Here is an 18227-nt window from a genome sequence, read left to right as displayed (position 1 = left end):
GGGTGAGGACCCATTTGTAATACCTTAACCAATAAAGAAATTAAAGATAAAAAAATGGGCAAAGGACCTAAATAGACACTTTTTAAAAGAGAACATTCAGAAAGCCAAGAGACATATGAAAACATGCTCAAAGTCACTAATCATCCGAGAAATGCAAATCAAAACAACAATGAGGTACCATCTCACACCTGTCAGAATGGCTATCATCAACAAATCAACAAACGACAAGTGCTGGAGAGGATGTGGAGAAAAGGGGACACTCGTGCACTGCTGGTGGGAATGCAGACTGGTGCAGCCACTATGGAAGACAGTATGGAGTTTCCTCAAAAAGTTAAAAATGGAACTCCCATTTGACCCAGTGATCCCACTTCTAGGAATATATCCCAAGAAACCAGAAACACCATTCAGAAAGGATATATGCATCCCTATGTACATAGCAGCACAATTCACCATAGCTAAGATCTGGAAACAGCCTAAGTGCCCATCAGTAGATGAATGGATTAGAAAACTGTGGTACATCTACACGATGGAATACTATGCTGCTGTAAAAAAGAAGGAACTCTTACCATTTGCAACAGCATGGATGGAACTGGAGAGCATTATGCTAAGTGAAATAAGCCAGTCAATGAAAGAAAAATACCACGTGATCTCACTCATTTTTGGATAATTAAGATCATTATAAACTGATGAACAAAAATAGATACAGAGGCAGAGCAACATCGAACAGACTGTCAAACTACAGTGGGAAGGTCGGGGAGGGTTGGAGGGGTGGGTAAGAGATCAACCAAAGGACTTGTATGCATGCATATAAGCATAACCAATGGACAAAAGACACTGGGGGGTATGGGAGGTTAGGGGAAGGTCAAGGGGAGAAAAAAAAAAGGAGACATATGTAATACTCTTTGTAATACTTTAAGCAATAAAACAATTTTTTTAAAAAAGATATGGAGAAAATGTAAATGCATATTTCAAAGTGAAAGAACCCAATCTGAAAAAACTATATACTGTATGACTCCAAGTATATGGCATTCTGAAAAAGGCAAAACTATGGAGACAGTAAAAGGTCAGTGGTCCAGGGGAGGGAGAGAGGGATGAATAGGTAGCCACAGGGGGTTTTTAGGACAGTGAAGCTATTTTGCATGATAGTTTAATGTTGGATTCATGTCATTATATGTATTTCAAGACCCATGCAATGTAAAACGCAAAGACTGAGCCCTAATGTAAATTATGGGTTTTAGTTCATAATGCATCGATATTGACTCATCAGTTATAACTACTGTACCATGCCAATTCAAGAGATTAATAATAGGGGAAATTGGGGGAAATGTTGTGGGGGGAATATATGGGAATTCTCTGTACCTTTCATTCAAATATTTTTTTGTTAATCTTCATCAGAGGATATTTTTTCCCATTGATTTTTATTTTCAGAGAGTTTTAAACTCTGCTGTTCAGTTTCCCACTCATGCTGTTTCCAAATTTGGCAAATATCCTAAAAAGGAGTGTGGCAGTGTGTTCGAGGCAGGCCGTTTTTCTGAATGAGAACTCCCAGATATCTAGGTGACCAGGAGTTGAAAACTTATGCTCACTCAAAAAAGCTGCACACATGCTTAGCTTTGTCTCCCGGATACCTAAGACTAGATTAAGCTCTACCATCAAACATCTCCCTATGGGCACACACTGAATGGCTGCCACAGTTGAAAATTTAATGGATGTTTTAAGGACAGTTTTACCTTTACAAAAATAAAAAATAAAAAATTTTGAGCCCTGATAAGTTGCGCAGTGGCTAGAGCACCAGCCTGGGAACTAAAGGGTGGTGGGTTCGATTCCAGTCAAGGGCACATAGCCCAGTTGCAGGCTTGATCCTTGGCCTGGACAGGGCACGTGCTGGAGGCAACCAATCGATACTGATGTTTTTCTCTCTGTCTCTCTCCCTTCCTCCTGTCCGCTCTCTCTAAGTATCAATGGAAGAAATGTCCTTGAATGAGGATTAACAACAACAAAATAAAACTGCCAAAGAGAAGGGTAATCCCTGCGTCTTTGGGGTGGACAGACAGACAGTCAGGCACTCAGTCCCCCACTGAGCATGTCTCTCGGCAGGCATCTGAAACCAAACTAAGTCTACAGTCCAGCTTCATCTCAACTTATTTCTTGGTTGAACCAGAAAGAGAAAACACTTTCTGATAGGAAAAAATGTACTCTTAAGTTTATCGTTCCTTTACAAACAGGTTTTAACATATTGCAAAAATTATAAGATAGACAAACAGGAAAATGTAAACAACAATAAAGAGAAAATTCTCAATATATGTAGACCCAAAGATGATCCAGATGTTGAAATTAGATGACAATGATTTAAAATAGCTATCACAGCCCTAACTGGTTTGGCTCAGTGAATAGAGCGTCGGCCTGCAGACTGAAGGGTCCCAGGTTCGATTCCGGTCAAGGGTATGTGCCTTGATTGTGGGCATATCCCAGATTGCAAAGGGCCAGGGCATTCATATGCAAAAGCCTCTGCCGCAGCCTGGGTGGGGTGGGGTCTCAGGGAATCAACAGGGCAGAGCAAGCAGCTATGGCTGATCCTCGGGTAATCGCTGCAAGCACCTCTGAGGGAAAGCCGCCCTCGAGTTCCGAGTTCTGCCTGCTGCCAGACAGTCCAGTTTCTCCCCGTATGAGTCCTGGGTCCCCAGAGACTTCCTGGAACCGGAGTTCAGAGCAGTCGGGAGCTTGAGACTCCCTCCTGATTGAAAAAGACAACCGCATCCTCAGTTGTCAGCCCTTTCCACGTGCGCCTCCGTACCTCTGCACTTTACTTCCGCACCTCCTCTGAGTCTCAGTGTGCTTTTCTCTTTCCTTCTAGTTGTAGAGTTTCCACTCAGCCAGCCTTCCTGTAGTTCTGGATGATGTCCATTTTGTCTTTTCATTGTATTTCTGAAGTTGTTGTGGGAGGCAGCACTTTCCAGTGTTTACCTATGCCGCCATCTTGGTTTCACAATAAAAATATTTTTAAAAAAATAAAAATAAATCAATGAAGAGGGGAGAAAAAAATGGCGGCCAAATAGGCAGACTTGTAGTGCACCTTGTCGTAGGGCCAGAGGGGAAATACAACTAAATTGGAGAAAATCTACCCACAATTAACAAATGAGCCCAGCTGAGGAGGCAACTTATAGCAAGAAAGGACAGAAAATGCCTGGAGACCGAACACAGGACTTTTCCATTGCAATCACTCACCCAAGGCTTTGGTGCAGGGAGGGAGGCACGGACTCAAGGTGCCTGAGGAGAGGCAGGACAGGGAAGCAGGGCCAGGAGACGTTGAAAAGCAGTAACCAGCAGTCCCTTCCAAACCTACACGGCCATTTCTCTGCAGAGAAGCTAGGCCCTCCTGGTAGCCTCAGGGAGGTTATAGTGCCTGCCACTTTCTGAATTTTGAGCTTTACAGACTGGATTGGAGGAGGGGCCATCCACCCCACTGTTCTAGAAACTAGATTGATGAAAACTGCAGGGCCCCAGCTGACCCCATTGGTCTCCATATAGAGATCTCTGTCCAACCAAGAACAGAGTAATATTTTTGGCCATTCTCAGAGGAGTAGCTCTGGGACAGGAAAAAATACCCATCATATTCCCTGAAAGTGAAACAGCACCAACCCCACCTAAAGTCCTGTCAGAAACAGACACTTGAGTGATTAAGATTGACAGCTGGCGGACAGGCAAAGAGGGCAGGTTCGCCCCACCTGCTTGCAGCCAAGTCCTGTGGAGATGGACACAAGTGTTGGACTGTGGATGCTTGGAGCTTCAAGCAGGTGCTAAAAGCCAAAGACAGTGCCTGGCAGTGGTTAGCACCTAAGTCCTCACAGGACAGAAGATTGGGGTCCTGAACAAGCTCCCATGGGGTATTAAAACTAGGCTGAAGCAAATGACACTTCTGTTGGAAACCAAGATCAAGAGTAATTAATATAAATGTGAGGGAGGGAGAAACCAAGATGGCGGCATAGGTAAACACCGGAAATTGCTGCCTTGCACAACAACTTCAAAAATACAACTAAAAGACAAAACAGACATCATCCAGAACCAGAGGAAGGCTGGCTGAGTGGAAATTCTACAACTAGAAGGAAAGAGAAAAGCACACTGAGACTCAGAGGAGGTGCAGAAGTAAAGTACAGAGGTACGGAGGCGCACGTGGAAAGGGCTGACAGCTGAGGACGCGGTTGTCTTTTTCAATCAGGAGGGAGTCTCAAGCTCCCGACAGCTCTGAACTCCAGTTCTGGGCGAGTCTCTGGGGACCCAGACTCATACGGGGAGAAACTGGACTGTCTGGCATCGGTCGGAACTCGAGGGGGGCTTTCTCGCAGAGGTGCTTGCAGCGATTACCAGGACACTGAGACCCGGGGCCTCTTAGGGTAGGACTGAGGATCAGCCATAGCTGTTTGCTCCACCCTGTTGCTCCCCTGAGACCCCGCCCCACCCAAGCTGTGCACAGAGGCTTTTGCATATGAATGGCCTGGCCCTTTGCAATCTGAACATTAACTAACAATCTGCAGTTGGGTCAGAGAGACCCAGAACTTCCAAAAGAAGGCCCAACGCCCCACAACAGCTTGCATTGTTTTACAGCTGGGCCTCATCCTGGCACCTCCAAACCCCAAACAAAGAAGAGGAATCTGCAGAACTCTCCATAGCTCCTGCTGGGTAGCCTCAGGTAGAGGCTAAATTAGCACCTCCTTAGAGATCCAAGAGCCAGTGTACCCCGTGTTCAGAGTGGGACCATCCAGATTACAACTCCTTAGATCCATAAGGGACACACTCAGGGGGCAGACTCAGTGAGCACTGAAGCCCCACTGAAGCAAGTCTGGCCCCAGAAGGGTGTCTCCAGCACAGAAGTTCTCCCACTGTAGACACAGCTAATTCTCACAGCCAATTGGCCTGGAGGTCAATTCCTCCCAGTGATATCTACAACAATCAAGGCTTAACTACAACAAGACTGTGCACAAAGCCCACAAGGGGGTGCACCAAGACTGTCCATCTCAGATAACTGGGGAGGCTGAGCCACTGGGCCCTATAGGACACCTAGCACAGAAAGCCACTCAATCAATAGGGGGAAGCATAAAAAATTCGGAGACAAAGAAACAGGTCACAAATGACAGAAATGGAGGAGAGCAAACGACTGGATATAGAGTTCAAAACCACACTTCTAAGGTTTTTCAAGAATTTTCTAGAAACCCTGGTGAGACCCTCAAGAAATCTAGTGAGACCCTCGAGGTTATGAAAAAGGACCAACTAGAAATTAAGCATACACTGACTGAAATAAAGAGTATTATACAGAGTTCCAACAGCAGACTAGAGGATCGCAAGAATCAAGTCAAAGATTTGAAATACGAAGAAGCGAAAAACACCCAACTAGAAAAGCAAGAAGAAAAAAGAATCCAAAAATATGAAGATAGTGTAAGGAGCCTCTGGGACAACTTCAAGCATACCAACATCCGAATTATGGGGGTGCCAGAAGAAGAGAGAGAGCAAGATATTGAAAACATATTTGAAGAAATAATGGCAGAAAACTTCCCCCACCTGGTGAAAGAAATAGACTTACAAGTCCAGGAAGCCCAGAGAACCCCAAACAAAAAGAATCCAAAGAGGACCACACCAAGACACATCATAATTAAAATGCCAAGAGCAAAAGACAAAGAGAGAATCTTAAAAGCAGCAAGAGAAAGACAGTCAGTTACCTACAAGGGAGCACCCATACAACTATCAGCTGATTTCTCAACAGAAACTATGCAGGCCAGAAGGGAGCGGCAAGAAATATTCAAAGTGATGAATGCCAAGAACCTACAACCAAGATTACTTTATCCAGCAAAGCTATCATTCAGAATTGAAGGTCAGATAAAGAGCTTCACAGATAAGAAAAAGCTAAAGGAGTTCATCACCACCAAACCAGTATTATATGAAATGCTGAAAGGTATCCTTTAAGAAGAGGAAGAAGAAGAAAAAGGTAAAGATACAAATTATGAACAACAAATACACATCTATCAACAAGTGAATCTAAAAATCAAGTGAATAAATAATCTGATGAACAGAATAAACTGGTGAATATAATAGAATCAGGGGCATAGAAAGGGAGTGGACTGACTATTCTGGGGGGGAGGGGGAAGGGGTGTAGGGGTGTGGGGAAGAGACTGGACAAAAATCGTACACCTGTGGATGAGGACAGTGCGGGGGAGGGTAAGGGCGGAGGGTGGGGTCGGAACCGGGTGGAGGGTTGCTATGGGGGGGGAGGGGGAAGAGGGACAACTATAATAATCTGAAGAATAAAGATTTAATTTAAATATATATATATGAGGAGTCCGGCAGAAGGCTAGCTGGTACTCCTTTTGATATTCACAGGGTGAAATTTATATTTTATTACTTGCTCCTGACTCAGTGGCCTAAAGCAAACTCCCCCAAAACCTGACAATCTTACTGTTTACTAAACATTACCATTGATATCTCTGTTTGCATTTCTAACAGGCAATTTTGTATTCTAGTAAATAAAAGCATCTAGGAACGGAGACTCAGAGAGAACTTTACTGCTATGGTCCAGTTTTCCTCTGGTTTCCCCCAGTAATGTTATGGGTTGGCTCAACGAGATAGACCACCGACTCAGAATTTAAATTTGAAAGCCTTTTTATTAAGCTGGCCAGCTGACCACAGCACCTATCTCCCCCTCTGGGAGATTCGGAGCATGTGGCAGAGATCAAGGGTGCAGTATGATCCTTTATAGCAAAACAGTGTTACCTTAGAAGTTCACAGAAAGTTCATAAGCACAAAAGGGGGGGGGGTAAACAGAGTCACACCTGACTGGTCTAAGACAATCTAGCAATTTTTCTTCCATGGTTCCTAACCTTGCAACCCCCCTCCATACATCAGTCCCTCCTCCCAGCACATACACAATCCTTCTTCATATCCTGTCAACACAATTCTTCCTCATACATCCCCCTCCCTCTGGCTGTGAGGCATGAGGAGGACGGCTTACAATTTCTAGTGCCTCTTTCCTGCGACTTTGATGGCAGTTGGAGTGCTCAGCACCACCTGGTAGGGTCCATCCCATCTAGGTTCCAGGTTGCCAGGGTCATGACGCTTCACCCAGACGAGGTCACCCGGAGAGAAGGCAGGCTGTGTTGGACTGGTTCTCGGTGCGTCCTCCTCCCATACGGTTCTCACCACCCGTTGTGCCAACGTGGCACTGCTCTGCAAAGCCTGTAAGGACTTAAGCAAATTTCGGGTAGACAGCCGGGCAATTTCTTCCTCCCTTAGGCGGGGAAGAAGAGGTGGCGGCCTACCAAACATAATTTCAAAAGGGGTGAGTCCTTTTATATATGGGGTGCACCTAGCTCTGAGGAGAGCAAAAGGAAGGAGACTTACCCAGTTTTCGCCAGTCTCTAATTTTAACTTAGTTAATGTTTCCTACTCAAGAATCTTCTTGAAACCTCCGAGAAATTTAGTGAGACCCTCAAGAATATGAAAAAGGACCAATTAGAAATTAAGCATACACTGACTGAAATAAAGAATAATATTCAGGGATCCAACAGCAGACTAGAGGATCCCAAGAATCAAGTCAAAGATTTGAAATATGAAGAAGCAAAAAAACACCCAACTGGAAAAGCAAAAAGAATCCAAAAATATGAAAATAGTGTAAGGAGCCTCTGGGACAACTTCAAGCGTACCAACATTCAAATTATGGGGGTGCCAGAAGAAGAAAGAGAGCAAGATATTAAAAACCTATTTGAAGAAATAATGACAGAAAACTTCCCCTACCTGGTGAAAGAAATAGACTTACAAGTCCAGGAAGCGCAGAGAACCCCAAACAAAAGGAATCCAAAGAAGACCACACCAAGACACATCATAATTAAAATGCCAAGAGCAAAAGACAAAGAGAGAATCTTAAAAGCAGCAAGAGAAAGACAGTCAGTTACCTACAAGGGAGCACCCATACAACTATCAGCTGATTTCTCAACAGAAACTATGCAGGCCAGAAGGGAGTGGCAAGAAATATTCAAAGTGATGAATACCAAGAACCTACAACCAAGATTACTCTACCCAGCAAAGCTATCATTTAGAATTGAAGGTCAGATAAAGAGCTTCACAGATAAGAACAGGCTAAGGGAGTTCATCACCACCAAACCAGTATTATATGAAATGCTGAAGGGTATTCTTTAAGAAGAGGAAGAAGAAGAAAAAGGTAAAGATAAAAATTATGAACAACAAAGTGACAACAAATACATATCTATCAACAAGTGAATCTAAAAATCAAGTGAATAAAAAATCTGATGAACAGGATAAACTGGTGAATATAATAGAACCAGGGGCATAGAAAGGGAAATGACTGACAATTCTCAGGGGAAGGGGATGTGGGGAGTGTGGGAAGAGACTGGACAAAAATCAAACACCTGTGGATGAGGACAGTGGCAGGGGATAAGAGCATGGGGTAGGGTGAGAACCGGATGGAGGGGATCTATGGGGAGAAAAAAGAGGAACAACTGTAATAATCTGAACAATAAAGATTTATTTTAAAAAAAAAAAGAACAGCAAAAATGGGGAGACAGAAAAACAATCCCCAAATGAAAGTAAAGGAGGAATCGCCAGAAAAGGAAATAAATGAAATGGAGGCAAGTAATTTGTCAGAGAAAGAACTCAGAGTAATGGTTATAAGGATGCTCAAACATCTGGATGAGAAATACATGCAACTCAATGAGAATTATAAGGAGCTGAATGAGAAATACATTAACATGAGTAAGAATCAAGAGGAAAGGAAGAATTACATAGCTACAATAAAGAACACCCTGGAAGCTTTCAACAGTATACTAGAAGACGCTGAGGACTGAATTAGTGAGCTAGAGGACAAGGTAAAAAAACATACCCAGGCAGAGCAGCAACTGGAAAAAAAATTAAAAAGCCAGAAAGTTTAAGGGAGCTTTGAGACAACATGAAATGAAACAATATTCGCATAATAGGGGTGCTATAAGGAGAGGAAGCTGAGCAAGGAATAGAAAACCTGTTTGAAGAAATAATGACAGAAAACTTCCCTGACTTTGGGAAGAAAAAAGTCACACAAGTCCAAGAAGCACAGAAAGTCCCAATCAAGATGAACCCCAAAAGATCCACACCAAGACACATCATCATTAAATTGGCAAACATCAACCACAAAGAAAGAATCTTAAAGGCTGCCACAGAGAGACAGAAAGTTAATTACAAAGGAGCTCCCATTAGACCTGTGGTTGGCAAACCGCAGCTCGCGAGCCACATGCAGCTCTTTGGCCCCTTGAGTGTGGCTCTTCCACAAAATACGACGTGTGGGCGCACACTTACAGTGCGATTGAAACTTCGTGGCCCATGTGCAGAAGTCGGTATTTTGTGGAAGAGTTGGTTTTTTGTGTAAGAGCCACACTCAAGGGGCCAAAGAGCTGCATGTGGCTTGCGAGCCACAGTTTGCCGAGCCACAGCTTGCGGACCACTGCATTAGACTATCAACAGATTTATCAACAGAAACACATCAGGCCAGAAGGAAATGGAATGAAGTATACAAAGTGAAAAAAGTAAGGGACTGAATCCAAGAATACTCTATCCAGCAAGGCTATCATTCAAAACTGAAGGTGAAATCAGGAGATTTGCAGACAAAAATCAAACAAACAAACAAAAAATGATTACCACCAAACCAGCAATGCAAGAAATGCTAAAGGGACCCTTGTAAAAAGAAGAAATAGAAAGGGAAGAAGAAACACAGGCATAAAGAATAAAAATGGCAACAAACAAGTACCTATCAATAATAACTTTAAATGTAAATCACTTAAATGCTCTGATCAAAACACATAGGGTACTTGAATGGGTAGAAAACATGACCCATAAATACGTTGTCTACAAGAGACCCACCTTAAAACAAAGGATTCAGAGGCTGAAAGTGAAGGGATGGGGAAAAAATTTCAGGAATATGGAAATAAAAAAAGCTGGGGTAGCAATACTTATATCTGACAAAATAGACCTTAAAGTAAAGGCCATAACAAGAGATAAGGAAGGCTATTCATGATAATACTAAAGGGATCTATACAACAAGAGGATATAACTCTGGTAAACATATATGCACCCAATACAGGAATATATATACACACGCACACACACACACACACACACACACACACACATATATATACACACACACTTCTGGAGGATATCAAGGGAGAGATCAACAGCAATACAGTCATAGTAGGGGACTTTAATACCCCATTAACATCACTGGATAAATTTTCTACACAAAAAATCAACAAGGAAACAGCAATCCTAAATGACACTGTAGAACAGATGGAACTAATTGACATTTTCAGAACACTTCACCCCAAAGCAATGGAATATATTCTTCTCAAATGCACATGGGACATTTTCAAAGATAGACCACATGTTAGGACACAAGCTAAGTTTCTACAAATTTAAGAAGATGGAAATCATATGAAACATCTTCTTGGACCACAATGGCATGAAATTAGAAATCAGCTACAATAAAAATGCTCAAAAACAATCAAATACATGGAGGCTAAATAGCATGCTATTAAACATTGAATGGATTACCAAAGGGATCAAAGAAGAAATAAAAAGCATCCTGGAAATAAATGAATATGAACACAAAACAATCCAAAATCTATGGGACACAGTGAAAGCAGACCTGAGAGGGAAGTTCATAGCATTATAGGCCTACCTCAAAAAAACAACAACCAAAAAACAAACAAACACACACACACACACAACAGCAACAACAAGAAAAACTGGTAATAAGTTATCTAACATTACAACTTAAAGAAGTAAAAAGAGAACAAGAAAAGCTCACAACATGTGGAAGGAAGGAAAGACTAAAGATCAGAGTGGAAATAAATGACATAGAGACCAAAAAACAATACAAAAGATCAATAAAACCAAGAGCTGGTTCCTCAAAAGGATAAACAAGATTGATGAACTTCTAGCCATACTCACCAGGAAATAGACAGGACTCAAATAACCAAAATCAGAAATAAAAGAGGTTAAGTAATAACTGACCCCACAGAAAAGGATTATGAAAAAATACTATAAACAACTTTATCCCAACAAATAGGTCAACCTGGACAAAATGGACATATTCCTAGAAAAATACAACCTTCCAAAACTCAATCAGGAAGAATCAGATAACCTGAATAGGCCAATAACTACTGAGGAAATTGAAGCAGTAATCAAAAAACTCCTAGCAAACAAAAGCCCTGGTCTAGACAGATTCACAGGGTAGTTTTACCAAATATTCAAAGAAGAACTAACAAAAAATTCAAGAGAAAGGAACATTTCCAAACTTTCTATGAGGCCAGCATTACCCTAATTCCAAAACCAGATAAAGACATGACAAAGAAAGAGAACTACAGACCAATATCCCTGATGAACATATATGCTAAAATCCTCAACAAAATTTTAGCAAATCAGATCCAGCAATATATTAAAGAGATCATATATCATGACCAAGAGGGATTTATTCTGGGGATACAAGGCTTGTACAATATTTTCAAATCAATACATGTAATACAGCACATAAACAGATTGCAAGACAAAAATTACATGATCATATCACTTGATGCTGAAAAAGTATTTAACAAAATCTAACACCCTTTTTTATATATATATAAACTCTCAGCAAAGTTGGAATAGAGGGATCATACCTCAACATAATAAAGGCCATATATGACAAACCTACAGCCAAAATCATACTCAATGGGCAAAAACTAAAACCATTTCCCCTAAGAACAGGAACAAGACAGGGATGCCCTCTTTCACCACTCTTGTTCAACGTAGTTCTGGAAGTCCTGGCCATAGCGATCAGACAAGAAGAAGAAATAAAAGGCATCCAAATTGGAAAGGAGGAAGTAAAACTCTCATTATTCACAGATTACATGATACTGTACACAGAAAACCCTAAAGACTCCATCAAATTGACTAGATTTAATAAATGAATTTGGAAACAGCAGGATACAAAATTAACACTCAAAAATCCATAGCATTTTTATTAACCAATAGTGAACTCTTAGAAAGTGAAACTAAAAAAGAAAAAAAATCCCATTTACCATTGCTACAAAAAATTAAGATACTTAGGAATAAACTTAACTAAGGAGGTAAAAGACCTGTACTCTGAAAACTACAAGACACAGAAAAAAGAGATAGAGGAAGATATAAACAAGTGGAAGAATATACTATGTTCATGGATTGGTAGAATCAACACCATTAAAATGTTCATACTATCCGAAGCAATCTACAGATTCAGTACAATCCCTATTAAAATACCAATGGCACATTTCACAGACCTAGAACAAACACTCCAAAATTTTATATGGAACCAAAAAAGACCATGAATATCCGCAGCAATCTTGAGGAAGAAGAACAAAGTTAGAGGAATCACAATATCAGATATCAAGTTATACTACAAAGCCACTGTACTCAAAACAGCCTGGTACTGGAACAAGAACAGACAGATAGACTAATGGAACAGAACAGAGAACCCAGAAATCAATCCAAGCCATTATGTTCAATTAATATTTGACAAATGAGGCAAGAGCATACAATGGAGTCAAGACAGTCTCTTCAATAAATGGTGCTGGGAAAATTGGAAAGGTACATGCAGAAAAAAAAAGAGAAACTAGACCAGTAACTTATACTGTACACAAGAATAAACTCAAAATGGATAAAAGACTTAAATGTAAGATGTGAAACCATAAAAGTCCTAGAAGAAAACAAAATCTCAGACATCTCTTGTAGCAATATGTTTTACGATATGTTTCCTAGGACAATGGAAACTAAGGAAAAAATAAACAAATGGGACTGCATCAAAATAAAAAGTTTCTGCACAGCAAAAGAAACAATCAACAAAACAACAAGAAAGCCCACCTCATGGGAGAACATATTTGCCAATGTTCTCTCCAATAAGAGTTTAATCTCCAACATATATAGGGAACTCATACAACTTAACAAAAGGAAGATAAACAATCCAATTAAAAAATAGGCAAAGGACCTAAATAGACACTTCTCTAAAGTGGACATACAGATGGCCAAGAGACATATGAAAAAAATGCTTAAAGTCACTAATCATTGGAGAGATGCAAATCAAAATGACAATGCAGTACCATCTCACACCTGTCAGAATGGCTATCATCAACAAATCAACAAACAAGTGCCGGCAATGATGCGGAGAAAAAGGAACCCTCCTTCACTACTGGTGGGAATGCAGACTGGTGCAGCCACTTTGGAGAACAGTATGGAGTTTCCTCAAAAAACTAAAAATGGAACTCCCATTTGACCCAGTGATCCCACTTCTAGGAATATATCCCAAGAAACCAGAAACACCAATCAGAAAGGATATATGTACCCATATGTTCATAGCAGCACAATTTACAATAGCTAAGACTTGGAAACAGCCTAAGTGCCCATCAACAGATGAGTGGATTAAAAAACTGTGGTACATCTACACAATGGAATACTACGCTGCTGTATAAAGGAAGGAACTCTTACCATTTGCAACAGCATGGATGGACCTGGAGAGCATTATGCTAAGTGAAATAAGCCAGTTAGTGTATCACATGATCTCACTCATATGTGGAATTTAATGAACCAAATAAACTGATGATCAAAAATAGACCTTGAATCATAGAAGCATGAACAGACTGTTGAACCTCAAAGGGAAGGCAGGGGAGGGTGGGTGGGAAGAGATCAACCAATGAACTCATATGCATATACGCATAACCCATGGACACAGACAATGGGTTGGTTAGGGCCTGGGGCTAGAGGAGGTTAATGGGAAAAAGGAGGACCTATGTAATATTTTCATCAATAAAAGATTTTTAAAAATAAATAAAATAAAAATCTATAGAAAAAAAATAAATGGAAAAAATATCCTTGGGTGAGAATTAACAAAGCAAAACAAAAAAAAATAGATGAAAAATGGGCAAAATGGGTAAAAAGATGGAGAGTGTTCACAAAGAAATGGAATATGCAAAGAAAAGTCATATGGACACTGTAGAACTTAAAAATTTGACATCTGAAGTTGATAATGTATTGTAAGGTTTCACAAGGATTGGAGAGAGGAGAAGACAGAATTAGTGAACTTGAAGGAAAATCAATAGAAAGACTTAAGTCAGCACAGAGAGAAAGGAGGGAATAAACGGGGGAGGGTGGCACTGTGACCCCTCTGTACCATTTGACTGTTTAGCCACTTGCACGTGCAGCTTTGATTTTTACAACCTGTGCTGCACGGTCCTCTAAGGAGGAGTCCTGGGACTGCCTCGCTGCCTCGCTCTGGCCCTGGTGCTCCTCTGCAGGGTGGTGGGCGGGGGCAGGGACCTGGGGGTTAGCCCTCGCTCCACCACCAACTTGCTGTGGGCCTGGGTCTTCCTGCCTCCCAGACGACAGGCCCCAAACAACCCAGAGTCTCTAGAGCCAAGTTAGGCTGTGACTCCCCAGTTCCAGCACACGGCAGGGTTCCGCTCCGCGGCCTCACTTGGGAATAGGACCGGAACTCTGTCTGTGCGGACCCCACAGCGGGCACCTGTCAGCCATTAAGATCCTGGCTTCCGGGGTTGGCCCCATGCGGCTCCAGCCTCTGCCCCAACTGGGGACTCTGCTCCTGCCCCCACCTGCCCAGTGACTCCCTGCTGAAGTCTCCCCGGACCCACATTAACGAAGGGTCCTCCCCTGGAGGCAGACCCTCAGTCTCTCCATACCCGCCCAGTGTGTTTGCAGAGTAGTTTAGCCTTCCTGAGCCTCCGTTTTCTTGACTGGGTAAATGGGAGGTCAGCAGCCTGTGTCTCAGCCGGCTTGGAGGATTAAATCCAGCAAAGCTCATCATGGGCCCCAAAGGGTCTAAAATAAAAATAATGCTAAACCGAAAAACAAGTGCAATAAAGCCCAACCTGTGAACCAGGAGGTCACGGTTCCATTCCCAGTCAGGGCACGTGCCGGGGTTGCAGGCTCGATTCCCGTGTGGAACATGCGGGAGGCAGCTGATCAGTGACTCTCTCATCATTGATCTTTCTCTTTCTCTCTCTCTCCCTCTCCATTCCTCTCTGAAATCAATAAAAAATATATTTTAAAAAATAAGTGCAGTAAAGTCCATCAAAATTCTGACTTTCATTGATGATTACTTCCAATGCCTTTTTTTTTCTTGACAGATTCTTTTAAAACTCATTTCCCCACTGTTTTAGGGTCTTAGTGCTTGCTTGTTTGGCCGGCACCTTAATAGGCAACAAACCCTCTCCCGTGGGGAAGTCTGAGCAGAGAGGTCAGGGGCTGCCACCTGCCTGCCCTCCACATCCAGTTCTGGCGAAGACCCAGGGGCCCCCATTAGGCAGGCAGGGTGGGAGTCAGAGAGCTGGCCCCGGGGGCTGGAGCCAGGCCTGCCCTCACCCAGCACCTGCCCGAGGGGAGCCTGCCAAAGGACAGGCTGGCGTTGGCTCATGCTGGAGCCATCCCAAATACTGACCCTGCCCCGCTGGGCAGGACTCCTCTCGCTCACCAACAGAGGACAGAGCAGGAGCTGCAGAGCGTCCCTCACTCCCACAAGGACTCCCCCAGTGGGGGTGACTCAGGGCCCCTCTGGACCCCGTCCTCTTCATCAAAAGGTAGTGTCTGCATTTCCCTCTGGCTGCTGTGAGAAGCCTGAGCCGGGGTCCACGCAGCGAAGGGGTTCAGGACTGCACGCCCCAGCCCTGGCCGCCAGCTGTCTCATCCCTGGGCCCTCTTGGCCTCCCCTGGGACTTAGCCACCTATTCCAGATCCTTTGCCGGCCAGGCATTCTCTCTGTGTTCACATCTCCATTCATGGTGTGTCTATGTTCAAATTCCTCCTTTTATAAGAACACCAGTCATAGCAGAGGTTCACCCTGCTCCTTATTAGCTCATCTTAACTGATTATATCTGCTACGGCCCTATTTCCAAATGAGGCCACCTCCGAGGCCTTAGGGCAGTGATGGCGAACCTATGACACGCGTGTCAGAGGTGACAAGCGAACTCATTTTTTTTGGTTGATTTCTCTTTGTTAAATGGCATTTAAATATATAAAATAAATATCAAAAATATACATCTTTGTTTTACTATGGTTGCAAATATAAAAAAATTTCTATATGTGACACGGCACCAGAGTTAAGTTAGGGTTTTTCAAAATGCCGACACGTAGCCCTAACTGGTTTGGGATAGAGCATCGGCCTGCGGACTCAAGGGTCCCGGGTTCGATTCCGGTCAAGGGCATGTACCTTGGTTGTGGGCACAACCCCAGTGGGGAGTGCACAGGAGGCAGCTGATCAATGTTTCTAACTCTCTATCTTTCTCCCTTCCTCTCTGTAAAAAATCAATAAAATATATTTTTTAAAAGAATGCTGACACGCCGAGCTCAAAAGGTTCACCATCACTGCCCTAGGGCCTAGGCGTTAGGACTCTAACATATAAACTTGAGAGAAGAGAATTCAGTTCAACCCATAAGGCTTCGTGATGGTTCATTTTATGCAGCAAATTGGCAGCTGGGCCACAGTGCCAGACTGGGCCAGGCACTGCTCTGGGTGTTTTCTGCTGGGAGATTTTTGGATGAAATTGACACTTTAATTGGTAGACTGAGCAAAGCAAATGACCCTCCTCTATAATGTGGACAGGCCTTAGGCAATCAGTTGAAGACGTGAAGGGAATGAGCCTGACCTCCCTGAGCAAGAAGGAATTCTGTGGGGAAGCACGGGACTTGGTTGGAATGCCTGTAAGGAGTATTTTCCAAAAGGTCGGGGGCTTTTGCGGGGAACTTGCCGAAGGCGGCAGCCCCTGCATTGACTTTTCCAAACAAGTCGGAGCCCCCAGGTATTTTGCTGGAATCTCTATGTTTAGTCTTTAGAAGCATGTGCTTTCTCAAGGATGCTCACCCTGCTGATTGTGTCTAGAGGTTAATTTTAGTTCAAGCTGTTGCTACAATAAAAGCCTAAGGAGGCAGGTGAACAGGGCTATCTGGTTCCTATAGCCAGGCAGTCCCTTAGCCTCTCATTCACAGAAACGTGTGTCAGAGTCATCATTCACCTGTTGCTCAGGGTCTGCTGGTCAGTCCTGGCAGAATTCCACCAACAGATGGCCTTGGACTCAAACCATAATTCTTTCCCAAGTCTACAGCCTGTCAATCTATCCCATCAGATCTTGGACTGGCCAAGCCCCCCAACTGCATGAGCCAATTCCTTAATATAAATCTCGCTCGCGTGTGTGTGTGTGTGTGTGTGTGTGTGTGTGTGATATAGATAGATGAATGATATAGATATACATATACATATGCATAGATGCTGTCAATTCTGTTTCTCTGGAGGACGCTGATTAATACACAGTTGCTTTTAACTTTTTTTGTTTCTTGATTAGTGTATTTAAAGATATAATTTCCCTTGATGCATTGCTCTATGTCCCACAATTTAACTCAGTTCTTGCTGTTTCTTAATTTCTCTTATGATTTTTCATTATGTTAGTTTGAGAACATATAAAAACTATTTCTTGTTATTAATTTTCATTTTCCTGCCTTTTGGCGAGAGGACATGGTTTATATCACATGGTTTTTAAATATATATATTTTTATTGATTTCAGAGAGGAAGGAAGAGGGAGAGAGAGCTAGAAACATGAATGATGAGAGAATCATTGATCAGCTGTCTCCTGCATGGCCCCACTGGGGATCAAGCCTGCAACTCGGGCCTGTTCCCTGACGGGGAATTGAACCCTGACCTCCTGGTTCATAGGTCAACACCCAACCACTGAGCCCCGCTGGCCGGGCTCTATCACATTTTGAGACCCTGGAAATTACTGAGGCTTCCTTGGCCCAGCCCACTTTCATAAGTGATTTCATTGCTCCAATCTTCCATATACCTGTTTAATTTTTAATCTGTTTAATTTATTGGTTTCTGAGGGAGCTTTTTAAAATCTCCAAGTACAATTGTTTATTTCTCCCTGCCCTTCTGTCACTTGCTGGTTCACATATTTTGAAACTATATTTTTAGAGGTACATGCTATTTTATAATTAGAGGCCCAATTCATGAAATTCGTACATGGGTAGGCCTTCCTTCCGCTGCCCGCTGCCACCTCCCCCCCCCCACCCCCCGTTCCCCCGGTTCCCCGGTTCCACCTCCCCCCAACCCCGGTTCCCCGGTGACCAGGCCCCCGATCAATTGCCCGCAGAGGGTGGCCTGGTCACTTTCGGAGTCTCTGTC

This window comes from Myotis yumanensis, unplaced genomic scaffold, assembly GCF_028538775.1.
Source record: "Myotis yumanensis isolate MYYU_CA2020_CCGP unplaced genomic scaffold, mMyoYum1.0.hap1 SCAF_8, whole genome shotgun sequence".
In the NCBI taxonomy this organism is placed as follows: Eukaryota; Metazoa; Chordata; class Mammalia; order Chiroptera; family Vespertilionidae; genus Myotis; species Myotis yumanensis.
The sequence above is the reverse complement of the archived record's forward strand: the minus strand, read 5'-3'. Positions refer to the sequence as shown.